The sequence below is a fragment of the Pongo pygmaeus genome, chromosome 10 (assembly GCF_028885625.2).
Source record: "Pongo pygmaeus isolate AG05252 chromosome 10, NHGRI_mPonPyg2-v2.0_pri, whole genome shotgun sequence".
In the NCBI taxonomy this organism is placed as follows: Eukaryota; Metazoa; Chordata; class Mammalia; order Primates; family Hominidae; genus Pongo; species Pongo pygmaeus.
The window spans coordinates 57,147,631-57,166,543 of NC_072383.2; positions in this window are offsets into that span (position 1 = coordinate 57,147,631).

Genomic DNA, 18,913 nt, shown 5'->3' on the forward strand with positions numbered 1-18,913 from the left:
AGAATCCAGCAGCACACCAAAAAGCTTATCCACCATGATCAAGTGGGCTTCATCCCTGGGATGCAAGGCTGGTTCAATGTACACAAATCAATAAATGTAATCCAGCATATAAACAGAACCAAAGACAAAAACCACATGATTATCTCAATAGATGCAGAAAAGGCCTTTGACAAAATTCAATAACCCTTCATGCTAAAAACTCTCAATAAATTAGGTATTGATGGGACGTATCTCAAAATAATAAGAGCTATCTATGATAAACCCACAGCCAATATCATACTGAATGGGCAAAAACTGGAAGCATTCCCTTTGAAAACTGGCACAAGACAGGGATGCCCTCTCTCACCACTTCTATTCAACATAGTGTTGGAAGTTCTGGCCAGGGCAATTAGGCAGGAGAAGGAAATCAAGGGTATTCAATTAGGAAAAGAGGAAGTCAAATTGTCCCTGTTTGCAGATGACATGATTGTATATCTAGAAAACCCCATTATCTCAGCCCAAAATCTCCTTAAGCTGATAAGCAACTTCAGCAAAGTCTCAGGATACAAAATCAATGTACAAAAATCACAAGCATTCTTATACATCAATAACAGACAAACAGAGAGGCAAATCATGAGTGAACTCCCATTCACAATTGCTTCAAAGAGAATCAAATACCTAGGAATCCAACTTACAAGGGATGTGAAGGACCTCTTCAAGGAGAACTACAAACCACTGCTCAAGGAAATAAAAGAGGATACAAACAAATGAAAGAACATTCCATGCTCATGGGTAGGAAGAATCAATATTGTGAAAATGGCCATCCTTCCCAAGGTAATTTACAGATTCAATGCCATCCCCATCAAGCTACCAATGACTTTCTTCACAGAATTGGAAAAAACTACTTTAAAGTTCATATGGAACCAAAAAAGAGCCCGCATCGCCAAGTCAATCCTAAGCCAAAAGAACAAAGCTGGAGGCATCACACTACCTGACTTCAAACTATACTACAAGGCTACAGTAACCAAAACAGCACAGTACTGGTACCAAAACAGAGATATAGATCAATGGAGTAGAACAGAGCCCTCAGAAATAATGCCACATATCTACAACTATGTGATCTTTGACAAACCTGAGAAAAACAAGCAATGGGGAAAGGATTCCCTATTTAATAAATGGTGCTGGGAAAACTGGCTAGCCATATGTAGAAAGCTGAAACTGGATCCCTTCCTTACACCTTATACAAAAATTAATTCAAGATGGATTAAAGACTTAAACATTACACCTAAAACCATAAAAACCCTAGAAGAAAACCTAGGCATTACCATTCAGGATATAGGCATGGGCAAAGACTTCATGTCTAAAACACCAAAAGCAATGGCAACAAAAGCCAAAATTGACAAATGGGATCTAATTAAACTAAAGAGCTTCTGCACAGCAAAGGAAACTACCATCAGAGTGAACAGGAAACCTACACAATGGGAGAAAATTTTCGCAACCTACTCATCTGACAAAGGGCTAATATCCAGAATCTACAATGAATTCAAACAAATTTACAAGAAAAAAACAAACAACCCCATCAAAAAGTGGGTGAAAGACATGAACAGACACTTCTCAAAAGAAGACATTTATGCAGCCAAAAAACACATGAAAAAATGCTCACCATCACTGGCCATCAGAGAAATGCAAATCAAAACCACAATGAGATACCATTTCACACCAGTTAGAATGGCAATCATTAAAAAGTCAGGAAACAACAGGTGCTGGAGAGGATGTGGAGAAATAGGAACACTTTTACACTATTGGTGGGACTGTAAACTAGTTCAACCATTGTGGAAGTCAGTGTGGCGATTCCTCAGGGATCTAGAACTAGAAATACCATTTGACCCAGCCATCCCATTCCTGGGTATATACCCAAAGGACTATAAATCATGCTGCTATAAAGACACATGCACACGTATGTTTATTGCGGCATTATTCACAATAGCAAAGACTTGGAACCAACCCAAATGTCCAACAATGATAGATTGGATTAAGAAAATGTGGCACATATATGCCATGGAATACTATGCAGCCATAAAAAATGATGAGTTCATGTCCTTTGTAGGGACATGGATGAAATTAGAAATCATCATTCTCAGTAAACTATCGCAAGAACAAAAAACCAAACACCGCATATTCTCACTCATAGGTGGGAATTGAACAATGAGAACACATGGACACAGGAAGGGGAACATCACACTTCGGGGACTGTTGTGGGGTGGAGGGAGGGGGAAGGGATAGCATTGGAAGATACACCTAATGCTAGATGACGAGTTAGTGGGTGCAGCGCATCAGCATGGCACATGTATACATATGTAACTTACCTGCACATTGTGCACATGTACCATAAAACCTAAAATATAATAATAATAATAAAAAGAAAAAAAAGACAAAGACAAGAAAAAAAAGAATTAATAAAAACTAATTACATTTTGAACATATTATATTCATATGGAATTTTTAATCTTTTTAACACATGTCAATTAAACTGTGTCTTACATCACACTTATTGACTCATAAACAGCAATAAATATTTAAAGATATACACCTAATACAATCAGTCTTTTCTCATTAAGCACTGGAACTCTCATGTTCTCATACAGAAACCATTCAACCATGCTTAGGTACTACCCATGTTTTGAATTGCTCCCTATTCTTGTATAAGTTTGCAAGGATAGAAGAAAAGTCAGCTGTTTTTTTTTATTAAGTAGATACTAATCAAAGCGTGGTAGTAACTGAATGTCTTATTTGATGAAAAACACTTTTCTGCCACAAACAAGGGAAACAGATAATAGTTTATTTAAAAAACACAAATTCTCTTGTTTTGGACTTTGCCTTAGGTAAAAAAAAATGCTAGCTGTACAACAAATGAACAGAAAAGACATTCATATATGGGTATGTGCACATACACAAATCCAAAAAGAGTAAAATATGTGTCATATAACCAGACTCTTTTGGACCTCCAAACCAAATACAAATTGGTCTGCACTTATTTCTTTCTATTATCGCAATCAATAGTCATAAGGATCTAGTTTAATTTCTTCTCCTTTCTCCATACCAATTAGCACAGTGCCCAATAAATAGTAACTTAATAAATATTTATTGAATAAATGAACAAATGGCCTCATATTTTTTTGACCCTGATCACGCCAACCTACTATTATTTAGGTTTACAATAGTATCTACTTCTATTAAGTCATGAGTAATTATCCTGGCCCACGATATCACTGTAGCATGGTGAAAAGGAGTCTGATTGCTCTCATTTTGAATCTCATGACTGGGAGTGAAAATGTGGACAACTTCACTTACCCTTCTGAAAGCTAGATTTTTTCTTCTGCAACATGGAACTCATAAAATGGTTTTAATTTGTTGAGAGATTATACAACTAAAGTGTGTAAAATATTTTGCACATGATACTCTACAAAGATAAATTCCCTTACTTCTATGTCCTTGAAAGTCAAATCAGAGGATGAGAAATGATTGATGTAGAAAACCCTCGGATGTTTAGACACACACAGAAAGGGTGTCTTAGATAACAGGAGTCCTTAGAAAACACTTTGATAATCACTGCTGCATCAAATAATTACTAGTTTCACAAAAAGTAAAACAAATACTACTACTTAAGAAACTGCAATGTATAAATAACCTTTTTGTGACAGCAACTTTGACCAGACATACAAACTGAAAATCATAAGAATCGGATATATGAAGGTACTGTGCACAAACAAGAAACAAACCCAGTAGAAATTCAGCACAATTAAATTAAAAAGGTTATTACAAAAAATACTTTTGGAGTCTGACTTTCCTCAAGTACCAAAAAAAGGAGAAGAAAATAAAAATAAATATTTCTTAAACTCTTCCAAAAAATAGAGCTAGTGGGAATATTTCCAAACGCAATTTGTGAGGTCGACATCACCTTGACTAAGCCAAAAAACACACCTCAGGAAAAGTAAGGCCAATATCTATAATGGACATTGATGCAAGAATCCTCAGTAAAATGTTAGTGATAGTTTATCGAAAGGATTACACATCATATTTAAGTGGAATTTATTCCTGGCATGCAAAGCTGGTTTAACGTGTGCAAACCAATGAAAGTGATACTTCACATTAACAGAAGAAAAGATAAAAACCACGTGATCATCTCAATTGACACAGCAAAAGCATTTAACAAAATTCACCATACTTTCTTGACTAAAACTCTCAACAGTTTAGGTGCAGAAGGAAAATTTCTTGATATAATAAGCCATTTATGAAAAACTCACAGCTAACATTAAAACAAATGGGGGAAAACTGAAAGCTTTTCCACTAAGATCTGATACAAGGCAAGTTTACCCAGTCAGGTCATTCTATTCAACATAGTACTGATCATACTAGCAAGAGCAATAGGAAAAGAAAGAAATAAAAGGCATCCGAGTTTGAAAGGAAGAAGTAAAATTATCTCTATTTGCAGATGACATAATTGCATGTATAGAAAACTTCAAAGATTTCACATACATAAAAACAAGAAAATCAACAAAACCAAAAGCTTGGTCTATTAAAAGATCAACAAAATTGATAAGCCTCTAGTTAGACTAAGAAAAAAAGGCAGAAGGCACAAATCACTAATATCAGAGATAAAAGAGGGGCCCTCACTATAAATCCTTGGACATTAAAGGACAATAAAAGAATATTACAAACAACTCTATACCCACAAATATGATAACAAAGGTGAAATGGACCAATTCCTTGAAAGGCAATCTATCCAACCTCACATATAAATAATCTGAATAGGTCTATATTCATTAAGGAAGTTAAATTAATAATTAACACTTTTTTAAATACTAAGCAACAGGTCCAGGTGATTGAGTCTTTTTGCTCTGCATATAAATTTTAAAATCAGTTTTTTGTTATCCACAAAACAACTTTCTTGGATTTTGATTGGGATTGCATTGAATTCACAGATCAATTTGCAAAGAGCTAACATGTAGACAGTATTGAGTCTTCCTACCTATGAACATGGAATATCTCTTAATTTATTTAGTTCTTATTTGATTTATTTGATCAGCATTTTGCAGAGTTTTCCACTAGTTATAATTAAATACTGTTAATAGTTAATCAATGTTAACCTTTTTTTTTCTTTTAAGACAGAGTCTTGGTCCAGCAAAATCATACCTTACTGTAACATTGAACTCCTGGGCTCAAGCAGTTCTCTTGATTCAGCTTCCCAAGTAGTTATGACTATAAACACATGCCACTATGCTGGACTAACTTAAAAAAAATTGTAGAAACAGGGTGTCACTATGTTGCCCAGGCCAGTCTTCAACTCCTGGCATCAAGTGATCCTCCTGCCTTGGGCCTCCCAAGTGCTAGGATTGCAGGCATGAGCCACTGTCTCCAACAACATTAACTATTTCTCAATGATCTGATTTATGATACTTTTTTCTCATTTTATTATTTCCTTCATAGTATTAATTTTTTTGACTCAATACATTTTTAAAATTATGATTTTCATATCCCACATGGGAAGATCAGATAAGCATTACCACAGAGCTAAGATTTATAGGTAAAGGTATGTATTTTTATAGATTTATATGTGCATATATGTATAATTAAACAATATAAGAATAAGATGAGAAAAAAATTATGTATCAAAAAGTCAATCATTATCATAAGTAAAAACATACCTAATGTTACAGTTTTTTGTGTATTTTTATTTTAATGTGGACTTCCTTTGAAATTTTTTATTTTTTAACTTTTATTTTAGGTTGAGGGGTACATGTGCAGGTTTGTTATAGGTAAATTGCATGTCACAGGGCCTTGGTGTGCAGGTTATTTTATCACCCAGGCAATAAGTATAGTGCCCAATAGGTAGTTTTTCAATCCTCACCCTCCTCCCCAACCTCCATCCTCAAGTAAGCCCCATTGTCTGTTGTTACCTTCTTTGGGTCCATGTGTACTCAATGTGTCCCCCTTATAAGTGAAAACATGTGGTATTTGGTTTTCTGTTCCTGTGTTAGTTTGCTTAGGATAATGGCTTCTAGCTCCATCCATGTTGCCACAAAGGATATAATTTTGTTCCTTTTTATAGCTGTGTAGTATTCTATGCTGTACATGTACCACTGACACAGAGTAGACGGCAAATAAATATTAGCTTGTATTGTTCACAGATGTGAATATCTTAATTCTGACTGCTACAATGAGTGGATATTTGTTAATTGTTAATGTTGATCGTTAACATTAAAATTGTTTGTTTTAACCCCATCTAAATTAGGATGCTGCCCATCCTGGGTATACATAAGACAGACAGACAGACAGATAGATAGATAGATAGATAGATAGATAGATAGATAGATCTTAGCTAGTTGATTTCTGTCTGGATGGCTTTTATAGTATGCTAAACTGTGCTTTTCAATTAATATTTATTGAGTGCTTGTGTTTTATGTCAAGTTTTATTTATGCACTTCCAGCAATATAAACTAATCTATGGATAATTCTGCAATTATATTTTTTCTGTAAAATAGATTTTTTATGTAGGGGACAAGATGCTCCAAGCTTTCCATTTTTCTCTTCAACTTATATGAAACAATAATTGAAGTTGATTACCAACACAGATGGGGGAAATTATATTGATTTCCTAGGGCTGCCATGAGAAAGTATCACAAATTGGGTGGCTTAAAAAAACAGAAATTTATTGTCTGTCCCACAGTTCTGGAGGCTAGAGGTCCATAATCAAAGTGTCAGCAAGTTCATACTCCCTCTGAAATCTGAAAAGGAGACTCCTTCCTTGCCTCTCCTATCTTTTTGTATTATCCAGCAATTCTTAACATTCCTTGGTGTGTTAATACATTTCCTAATTAAGTCTCTGCCTGTGTTGTTACCTGGTTATCTTCCTGTGTGATTTTACACTGTCTTCCCTCAGTGCCTATCTGTGTTTTTGTCCAAATTTCTCCTTCTTAGAATGACAGCAATCGTACTGGATTAGGCCCCCTCCTAATGACCTTATCTTAATTACATCTGCAAAGACCCTATTTCTAAATAAGGTCACATTCACAGATACCAGGGGTTAGAACTTCAATATATCTTTTTGGGGGACACAATTCAAGCCATAACACAAACTCTTTTGTCTTATGCAAAAAAAGCTATAAATATCCCTCCTGCTCAGTAAACATCTCAGCAGAATAATGGAAAACACACTTTTATAGAAGAAAAATTCTTAATTTCTGTGTAGATATTTGTAAAAGAATGTCCATCATAGCATCATATTTTTTAATATCATAAAATTAGAAACACTGTCAAGAGTCATTAATAGGGAGTCATAAAAGTAAAATGCTATTTTTGGTCATTTTAATAAATAAAGTATATTTATTACTAGTGATATGACAGTAAGAATTATAAATTAAATGATTGATTTCCAGTCACCAGGCAATATGTTATGTGCTTACTGTATCACATTTAATCTTCACAATCATCATATGACATAGATGTTCTGCTATCTCCATTCTACAGATAGGCAATAGTTAATAATATTAAGTAATTTACCCAATTACACCCAGTGCTGAGTAGACAGTATTTATATTCAGATAATCCAATTGCAAATCTCAAGAGCATTGTCCCTATGTTGTTAATGATTGAATAGATGCAACAACACATATTAATTTCAGGAAACAATCATTTAAGGAATACTTTGTATAGTGTGATTCCACCTTCGGGAAAGGTGTGTGCGTGTGTGTATGTGTGCATGTGCGTGCGTGTGTGTAAAAGGTGAAAGCATGTACAGTGGGGTAGTCAGAAATGGGGATGGGAACTAAAATTACTGAGTAGCACATACCTAACAATACCAAAACTTTGCAAATTATAAGAGAAAATGTGATTTAACATCCTTCTATGTCTTACCAGGAAATAAAGAGAGATTCTCAGAAAGTGAAAAGGAAATCTTGAAGGTAAGTTTGCAAATAGCTTGTTTATTTACACACAACTTATTTTTCTACTCTGCAGTCCTGGAAGAGTTTCTCCAACATGATCACCTTGGTGTGTGACAGATCTGCTATCACAATTTGCTTCTACAAAAATTACATTTGTATCTGAACAGGAAGCAGAGAGAGACGTTGAGATGCAGGATTGGTAATAGCTAGTTTAGAATAGCTAAGATAATTTTTTGATCTGCCAGGAGAAAGAATGGTGAGGTGGGGAGGTGGGGGGATGTATTTTTGTCCTATCTCTAATATAGAGAGGTCAGACTTGGAAGGATTTATGGCCCTAGACTCACAGAGAAAATAGTATTCACAAATCAAAGTGCTCATTAAGCTGCTGAAGTAAAAAGGGCTTGGGAACTCCTCACATGAGAAGGCAGCAGGATACTGATAGTAGCAGTTGGTGGATGGATGTAAGTATTCAACTACTGGGAAGCAAGTGAATCTTTAAAAGGAGGTTCATGATTAGAGCCCAGCGGTTTTGACACACTGCAATCAAGCTGTAAAGAAACACAGCACAGTGAGGGATAAGCTTGTCAAAAGAGTAAAAACCAAGGACACTCAGGTAGAGCCAAGACGTAAGCTTTTGGAAAGAGAAAAACACATTAACCAAACTAATTTCAGGCAGCATTGTTTTTACTTGATTCAACTATTTGAGATGAATAAATATTAAATACAATAAACTTTTCTTAGGGGACTAAAATGAAACTACCTACAAACAAACAAACAACAACAACAACAACAAAAAACAAAGAGAATCACTCCCAAATTGGGGAAAAGGAGGTAAATCTTTGTGGGAATATAAGTAATGAAGTATTATTACAGTGAATTTTTAAATACTGGCTAATGAATTGTGCTGTGTTAGGTAAGGTATGTTTATTGTCTAATGATTCAATCTAAATTTCTATTTTTGACAAAGAAATAAAAATATATTTCTGACTATAGAAATAAAGTCATTCCTATATGGCTGAGCTACTACAATTAAAGTCAACTCAGAATAATCATTAAAGCTTATTGAGCTTCTAATGCAACAAGCAATATTCTAAGCACTTTTTAATATCCGTTCATGTAGTACTCACGAGAAGCCAAAGGTAAGAACTATTATTAGCTCCTGTTTGAAGACAAAATGCTGAGGCACAAGCTATCCAAACAATTTACCTAAGATCACACAGCTAGTACATATTAGAGCCAAGATTGTGACCTGGGAAGTCTGGCCCCAGAATCTGGGCTCTTAGCACTACATTGCATAGCCCCACTAACTGATAAGGTAATTCATAGAGACTTAAATGTTACTGACACATGCTCATCTCTCTTTAATAGCCACATCCTAGAAACACCTCTAAAATAAACAAGTATGGTAGTTTAAACATATGTACACAAATTATTTTCTTCTTTTCCTTTCAATAGATGGAGCTTATCACATTCTCTAGAGCATGGTGTGGACTTATTTCTTTGTTTCTAATAAATAGATATAAAAAGAGAAAGTAACCATGTGAGACTTCAGAGACAAAGTCAGAAAAGACAGTGTGGCTTCTGCCTTTCTCTCTCTTGGATCACTTGCCCTAGGGAAAGCCAGATGACAACTTATGATGACACTCAAGTAGGCTATGGAGAGGCTGATGTGTGAGGAAGTAAAGAAGCCTCCTGCCAACCACCATGTGAGTAAGTAATCTTGGACACAGTTTCTACGGCCTCAATCACACCTTCAGATGACTGAGGCCTCTATTAACTTCCTAACTGCAACTTCGAAAGGCTCCACTCTGCTACTCTCTTTCTGAATCCCTGAAGCACAGACACTATAAGCTAATGAATACTTATGGTTTTCAACCACTACATTTTGAGATGCATTGTTATGTAGCTATTGGTAACTAAAACAGCACCTATAAAACTAATATTTTAAAGTCAATAAGATAAAGAAGATAGGATACCTGTTTATAAACTTAAATCTATAAATTCATACATTTTACTTTATTAAAACAAATCTAAAACCTAAGGTATAATAATAATAAAAACAAAACAAAACAAACAAAAAAAAACAAATCAAAATGCTCTGAAAATTCAGAAATATGTGTTGCAGAAAGAGTCACAATAAGCCTTAATTGGTTAAAAATTGTTTATTTAAAATTGCTTAGAAAGGAATTTTGAAGACAAATTCTGGTATACTTTCATATTTTGGTTTTCTATGTGGTTTTAATTTCTTTCCTTTAAAAAATGCATTGATGTTTTATGTTTGTAGGTCACACGTAACTCAACTAGGATGAAGATTCTGCACATTAATTCATAGGAATCTAGATGGTGGGTGCCTAGCTTAATTAGTTGTTTATAGTGTTTATACTCACCTGCATGTTTCTCTAGGATATTCTACTGGTAGCTGCCTTCTTAGTGTTATCTGCATTGTCTCTTTCTCTCAGGAAATAAAGCATTAAACAAACTTTGAATTACCTTCACAGCTGCCTTGAACTGTATACCCTTCAGGGACAATTATTTTAATCCCTACTTTAGAACTAAAGGTTGATTTACTAAGGAAATATGTGCCTGAAATGGGGGGCATGAGGCAAATGTTTCCACGTTTCCACAGGACACTTGGTTGCCTAAATGTAAAATCGACAGCCTGAAACATTCAGTAGTGCTACATTTCTGGAGGGACACCAGGTCTTTACGTCTCAGCATTTGGAGTGCTTGCCATATAAAAGACACTCAAGGAATTGTTTATTGACTTTACAATGAATTATAATTTTTTTGTTTTTGTTTTTTCACAATCCTGTGTGAGAGTAGTTTCTGTAACTATATCAATTTTAGGAAAGAGGAACTGAGTTACTAGAGGTTGTTTTGCCCAAAGATAGATCATTCATAAGTCAAAGATTCCAGATTTTAAGATAAATTTTCTCATCAAAATTCCCTGTGACTTTCATTATATCTATCTGGAAAATCACTTTTTTTTGAAGAGCTTTTCGTACTAAGGGGACTACTTTCTAAAAAGTTCCTATTGATTTTAAATGTCCATAGATGCTTGCCTATGCATTCTGTTGCTTAGGAAAAGCACTCCATGGAGCCAGTTCCACTTGCTGCCTTGAAAGCAAGAAGACCTTCAGGCTGTAATCCCTCACTGACTTTCTAAGAGACCCTAAGCAGCCCATTTACCCTCTCTGCATCTCCACTTGCTTCCTCTGCAAAATTAGGATGCTAATAAGTGCTGAGCTTCCTTACAGGACTGCTGGAAGGGGTAAGGGATAAAAATTCTTAAAAGGTCTTTGAAAATTTGGCATGTCAGATAAATTTAAAACTCCGGCTTCTCATTAAACTTCCTGATGCTTTGCTTAGCATTGCTCTGGCTAACATGACTTTATATTGTTAAAAAAAGAAAGAGAGCTGAATTTCAAACCATGTGCTGCTTTCCTATAATTTTACTGATTATGGAGCATGTCAATTGAACAAATATGTTACAGAGTTCTGCACTTAAATATCATCATCATCATAACAAACATGATGATGACATTAAAACAAGCCCATTTCTGTTTCCCTGATGTGTTCGTCTTATTAAGATACTTGTTCGATAGGTGTCAAATTAACACCTACTGAGGTCACTGCTGTGATAACAGGGTGTTTTGCTGTGAGCAGAATGCCAGGTTATAATCTCTTACTAATTACTTCTAAGGATTATGTAGCTACCCAGGGCTGTAGTATCTTTCACACTTATCCTGGTTGGCAAATTACTTATCTATGGTGCTAGGAAAGTTCACCTGCTATTGAGCCTAAGGAGACCTTAATTAAAATCAGTTGAGTGTATCTGTGTGTCTTTGACATTAAAAGAAATACACCCGTGAGTTCCCTTTGGGGACTTTATCTATGCTGCTTCTCACTACCATTTCAGTATTGACTTTTCCTGATTTTCAAGGATGCCTCTTATGCTTTCTTTAGAAGGTCTGTACATAGCAATTTTTCTCTCAGTTAAGAAGCTCAAGAGGTTTGGAGGGAAAAAATTTTAATGGGCATAAGTATCTTTGGAGGCTTCGTCTTAAGCTGTACTTCATTTTTGCATTGACTTTTCTCCTTTCCTTTGAAATATGGCAAATTACCCAGGAGTCCCAGATATGGCTACTTGTGGGGAGCAAATTTTAGCAGGAACAGAGTGGAAGGGAGATAACCAGTGACGTGGCTCCTGAGGTCATTTGGATAAGATATGATGGATGACATAACTTGTCCTGGATGACAGTGTCCTCAAATTTTTTTTGTATTTCAGGTTTACCTTTTACAAAAGGCGAGAAAATTTGAAAGACATTTATCTTCCTAAAATGAAAGGATTAGATGTCATTTCTTAATGTTTATATGGTATAAAGACTTCATTAGTTTATCCAGAAAATATGTATTGGGGACCTAATAGGTGTTGAGTAATTGTGCTCTGAGTAATTGTGCTCCTATTAGGTGTTGTGCTAATTGCTAGGCATACAGTAATGAACAAAACAGAAACTTTCCTGGCCCTCATGGTGCCTATATACTTATGGGGGAGATAAATATCAGACAAGCAAACCAACTAATAACTGTAAAATCAATAGTTGTGTTTAAGTGTTCTCAAGAAAAAGAACAGGTAAAGTAACACAAGAACTCTATTTAAGAATGAATTCTCAACAAAGGCCTCATTAAAGAAATGATATTTGATACGGAGAGGTGAAGCCAGCTGGACTTCCTGGGTCGAATGGGGACTTGGAGAACTTTTCTGTCTAGCTACAAAGGTTTGTAAATGCACCAATCAGCACTCTGTGTCTAGCCAAAGGTTTGTAAACGCACCAATCAGCACTCTGTAAAAATGGACCAATCAGCACTCTGTAAAATGGACCAATTAGCACTCTGCAAAATGGACCAATCAGCAGGATGTGGGCGGGGCCAAATAAGGCAATAAAAGCTGGCCACAGGAGCCACTAGCAGCAACCAGCTGGGGTCCACTTCTATGCCCTGGAAGCTCTGTTCTTTTGCTCTTCACAATAAATCTTGCTGCTGCTCACTCATTGGGTCCGTACTACCTTTACTAGCTGTAACACTCACCAGGAGGGTCTGTGGCTTCATTCCTAAAGTCAGCAAGACCACGAACCCACCAGGAGGAACAAACAACTCTGGATGCGCCACCTTTAAGAGCTGTAACATTCACTGTGAAGGTCGTGGCTTCACTCCTGAAGTAGGCAAGACCACAAACCCACCGGAAGCAAGAAACTCCAGACACATTTGAACATCTGAAGGAACAAACTCCTGACACACCATCTTTAAGAACTGTAACACTCATCGCGAGGGTCTGTGGCTTCATTCTTAAAAGTCAGCGAGACCAAGAACCCCACCAGAAGGAACCAATTCCGGATACAATATGACCATAAAATGTTAGAAGGCACAATCCAGAAAAGGAAACAGCATGTGCAAAAGCTCAACGGTGGGAAGGAACTCAGTGCATTCAAGGAAGAAAAAGTAGACCAGTGAGTCTCGAATAGAGTGAATTCAGGGAAGAAGTGAAAGAAATGAAGATGGAGAGTCAAGACAGACCCAGGTGGTGCAGGGCCTTGTGGGTAATGATAAGGAACTTGGATTTTTATGTAAAGTGCAATGGAGATTTATTAATATGATCTTATTTGCATTTTGAAGAAAATCACTGGCTTTCATTAGAGAGTGGATTTTCTTTTCTTTTCTTTTCTTTTGATGGAGTCTTGCTTTTGTCACCCAGGCTGGAGTGCTGTGGTGGAATCTCGGCTCACTGCAAACTTTGCTTCCCGGGTTCAAGTGATTCCCCTGCCTCAGCCTTCTGAGTAGCTGGGATTACAGGCGACCACCACCACACCAGGCTAATTTTTGTACTTTTAGTAGAGACAGGGTTTTGCCATGTTGGCCAGGCTGGTCTCGAACTCCTGACCTCAGGTGATCTGCCCGCCTCAGCTTCCCAAAGTGCTGGGATTACACGCGGGAGCCACTGCGCCCAGCTGAGAGTAAATTTCTGTAGAAAAAGAATGAAGTTATTGGAGTGGTATGAATAAGATGTGGTGATGACTTGTATAAGCATCATGGTAGTGACCATAGAGGGAAGAGAAAGCACATATGTTGGAACAAAATGAGTATACCTGGTACACTTAGTATATAAATACTAGATTTCTGGTTTTTAAAAAATGAATGTTCTGGTTATAAGAACTATCATGGAGGATTGGAGAACAGCTATTGTGTATGTGGGGAAGTTAAAGATTACATGTTCGGTTTTACACATGTTGAGTATTGATGACTTGGGGGCACCTATGCGGAGATTTCAAAGGCAAATTTGACATGTAAGTTTGGAATTCATGTAAGAGGTTGACAGGAGATGTAAATTTGGATGTCATCTCATAGAGATGCTGTAAAATTTAATGAAAAGTAATGACATCAGGAGGGACATAATACAGAGAAATAAGTGAAGGAATGCAAAATATAGTTCTGAGAAAATTAAAAATTATGGTATTATAAGGAAATTGAAAAATTAGCAAAACAAGCTGAGAAGGCGCCCACAAAGGAAGGAAACAAACTGGGAGAGTGTGGTAATGTAATTAAGAACAAAAGCCTGATTAATTGTGTCCAATACTAAGGTAAGTCTTAGCAAAATTAAGCACTAAAAATATCCATTAGGTTTTTCAAAACAGTGGGTTTGCCCTTGACCAGATCTGTTACAGCAGATTTATAGGGAGAGAAGCCATAACAGAAGGTAAATGAAGAAGGCAGGTGTCAGATTACTCTTCAATACAATTTCGTTTTGAAAAATAAACAAGAAAGAAAATAAGAAATTAACTGGAAGGAAATGTGGTGTCAGAAATTACATAAATTAATATGTAATTATTATAGTTTATTTCTTAATTGTTATTTATTTATTTAAAACAATAATTACTGAGTATGTGCTCTATGCCAGGCATTTTTTATAGACAGAAAAACAAATTATTTTCAGACAATTAGATAGGAAATATATGTGCAATATGCTAAATGTATAAAAAAAGATGCTACACAATTGGAAATTATTTAAAATGTTTCAGCCATTAAAGTGAGATTCACCAACAAAATTTTCGTTATACTGTTTAATTTTTAAACAGGTGCCCAGTAGTGTGGGCTACAACTGCTGTACAGTTGAGTAAATAATTACAGCCATAAAATGTGATTGAATCAACAGTTGGGAAATACTTGGGTAAAAAATTACCTTGTGGAGATGACAAAAATAAATTAATGATAGGAGAGGAATTGTATACTAGATAACCTCTAAGTCTCTTGATTAATTAATTAATTGATAACTTTCTATGATTTATACCTTAAACACAGTTTCCAGCCTCAACATTTTAAGTTATTGGAGAGTAATGATAGGTAAAGTGTTATTTTTATAATTTTTTCTTTGGCATTAGTCCAGGTAACATTTCTCAGAATGGGTGCTGACAGCTTAGTCATAAGCTTTGTGGTCTCGAAGAAATATACTCCTCAATCATAGCTTCCAACTATAATTTCTATTGACCATTTCAGAAATTGTAAATAATTCATATGGAAAATGGTTTAGTGCAATCTATACTCACTATTGGGAAAAAAAGTCCCATGCCTTGAGACTTTAAGTCAATAGAATCTTTAATCATTTAATTATGGAAAATTTTGAACATATTCAAAGGTAGAGAAAATAGTACAATTAACCACCTGTGCCTGTGATTCAGTTTCAACAATGAACAACTCATGGCTATTTGTTCTTTACATACCTCCAGACTGGCTCACTCACATGAATGACAAGTTGGGCTGAGGCCAGGGTCCTTTCCCATATAGGGCTTTTAATTGGGCTGATTGAGCATATTCACAGTATGCTGTCTGGCTTCCTCTGTAGCAAATGATGCAGAAGACCAAAAGGGAAGCTGCAGTGCTTTTCAGGACAAAGCCTCGAAGTCACACGTCCTCACTTCTGTTGTTCCAACCATGATTCAATGTGGCAAGGGGCTGACTACACAAGGGTGTGAACACTGAGAAGGAAATATCACTGAAGGACAAACTGATGGCTAGCTAACACAGTGTGTATGTGTTTAAGACAATAACTCTCTTTTTAAAATATAATTGCACATATAACTTAATAAGACTTTAACATCACCAAATATATACATATAGTTCACATTTTCCCAATTTTTAAATGGTTTATTCAAATCAGAATTAAAATACAGTCATGCATTGCAATCGATTGAAATGACTAAGTCTCTTTTAATCTCTCTAATTTTTCTTTCTAAATTATTTGTTAAAGAAAGTGAAACATTTGTTTTACAGAGTTTCCCACTTTCTGGGTTGTGTTGATTTCATACTGATTAGAGCGTTTGTTCATTAGAGGCTGGGTAAATGCTTGATTAATTCCTTTCCAATATTCAGAGATCTTTCCTTAGCATCCTACATAAGTCACTAGTAGAATTTTACAAAATTCTATCATGGGCTCCTGGATTTAGGTATATTTGATGTGCTTCAATCCATTTCAGTTATTTTCTTATTAATGATACAATTATACCATCTTTGGCCAGTAAAAGACTTTTTAAATTGATCCTTGAATCTTTTGCAAGTGACTCCAGTTGTCTTGACAATTTTCTTTTCTTCTAGCATAAAAAAATTTTCTAGGTTTATCTTATATATTAACTGGCCCAGACATAGAAACAAACACGTCTCTGCTAATCCCTATTTTCTTTTTGTGAGTATGGTCAAGAAATATGTATTTTTAAAAGCAAATTATGTGTTCATATAGTTATTTGATTCAAAATTCAATTTAATATTTAAAGTTTTTTATTTATTTAATTTTATATCACATTTCATTTTTGGGGTGAAAGATCTTGGTTCTAACTACAATAACTATACATTAAATATATTAGCATATTTATTATACATATATTATATACACATATACATAGTTTCAAAGAATAATGCTAATAATAATATGATTATTAAAAATAGTATGAGTTTTTTGCAGTTATTTTTATCCTTAGGATCCATCTGCAAGTATATACAATCAAATTACTATACATAAAGTCACTTGAGATAAATCCTTGGCATACAGTCATATTCGTTTATCTCATTTTACCTTTGATTTTTAGGTATTATTTTTATAAATTTGATTTCGTTTTATTATTATAAAACATTTACATGGTTCTAAATATGTATTCAGAGAAGTTGCCTTCTTCACCTGTTCCCACCTTTCACTTACAGGAATTTTTTTTAAGTTTTTGGTTTATCCTTCTATCATTTAAAATACATGAGAAAAAAGTATATATTTTCTAGATCCTTGAGTAATTGCCACACAGTCTTCCACAATGGTTGAACTAATTTACATCCCACCTACAGTGTAAAAGTGTTCGTATTTCTTCACATTGTCTCCAACATCTGTTGTTTCCTGACTTTTTAATGATCGCCATTCTAACTGGGGTGAGATGGTATCTCATTGTGGTTTTGATTTGCAGTTCTCTGATGACTAGTGATGCGCATTTTTTCATGTCTGCTGGCTGCATAAATGTCATCTTTTGAGAGGTATCTGTTCATATCCTTTGCCCACTTTTTGATGGGATTGTTTTTTTCTTGTAAATTTAAGTTCTTTGTAGATTCTGGATATTAGCCCTGTGTCAGATGGATAGATACATTGCAAACATTTTCTCCCATTCTGTAGGTTGCCTGTTCATGCTGATGATAGTTTCTTTTGCTGTGCAGAAGCTCTTTAGTTTAATTAGATCCCATTTGTCTATTTTGGCTTTTGTTGCCATTGCTTTTGGTGTTTTAGTCATGAAGTCTTTGACCATGCCTATGTCCTGAATGGTATTGCCTAGATTTTCTTCTAGGGTTTTTATGATGTTAGGTCTTACATTTAAGTCTTTAATCCATCTTGAATTAATTTTTGTATAAGGTGTAAGGAAGGGATCCAGTTTTAGCTTTCTACATATGGCTAGCCAGTTTTCCAGCACCATTTATTAAATAGGGAATCCTTTCCCCAATGCTTTTGTCAGGTTTGTCAAAGATCAGATGGTTGTAGATGTGTGGTGTTATTTCTGAGGCCTCTGTTCTGTTCCATTGGTCTATATCTCTGTCTTGGTACCAGTACCATGCTGTTTTGGTTACTGTAGCCTTGTAGTATAGTTTGAAGTCAGGCAGTGTGATGCCTTCAGCTTTGTTCTTTTTGCTTAGTATTGTCTTGGCTATGTGGGCTCTTTTTTGGTTCCATATGAACTTTAAAGTAGTTTTTTCCAATTCTGTGAAGAAAGTCAGTGGTAGCTTGATGGGGATAGATTGAATCTGTAAATTACCTTGGGCAGTGTGGCCATTTTCATGATATTGATTCTTCCTATCCACGAGCATGAAATGGTCTTCCATTTGTTTGTGTCCTCTTTTATTTTGTTGAGCAGTGGTTTGTAGTTCTGGTTGAAAGTTCCTTCATGTTCCTTGTAAGTTGGATTCCTAGGTATTTTATTCTCTTTGTAGTAACTGTGAATGGGAGTTCACTCATGATTTGGCTCTCTGTCTATTACTGGTGTATAGGAATGCTTGTGACTTTTGTACATTGATTTTATATCCTGAGACTTTGCTGAAGTTGCTTTTCAGCTTAAGGAAATATTGGGCTGAGACAATAGCGTTTTCTAAATATACAATCATGTCATCAGTAAACAGAGACAATTTGACTTCCTCTTTTCCTAATTGAATACCTTTTATTTCTTTGTCTTGCCTAATTGTCCTAGCCAGAACTTCCAACACTGTGTTGAATAGGAGTGGTGAGAGAGGGCATCCTTGTTTTGTGCTGGATTTCAAAGGGAATGCTTCCAGTTTTTTCCCATTCAGTATGATATTGGCTGTGGGTTTGTCATAAATAGTTCTTATTATTTTGAGATACATTGCATCAATACTTAGTTTACTGAGAGTTTTTAGCATGAAGGGCTGTTGAATTTTCAAGACCCATCAGTGTGCTGTATTCA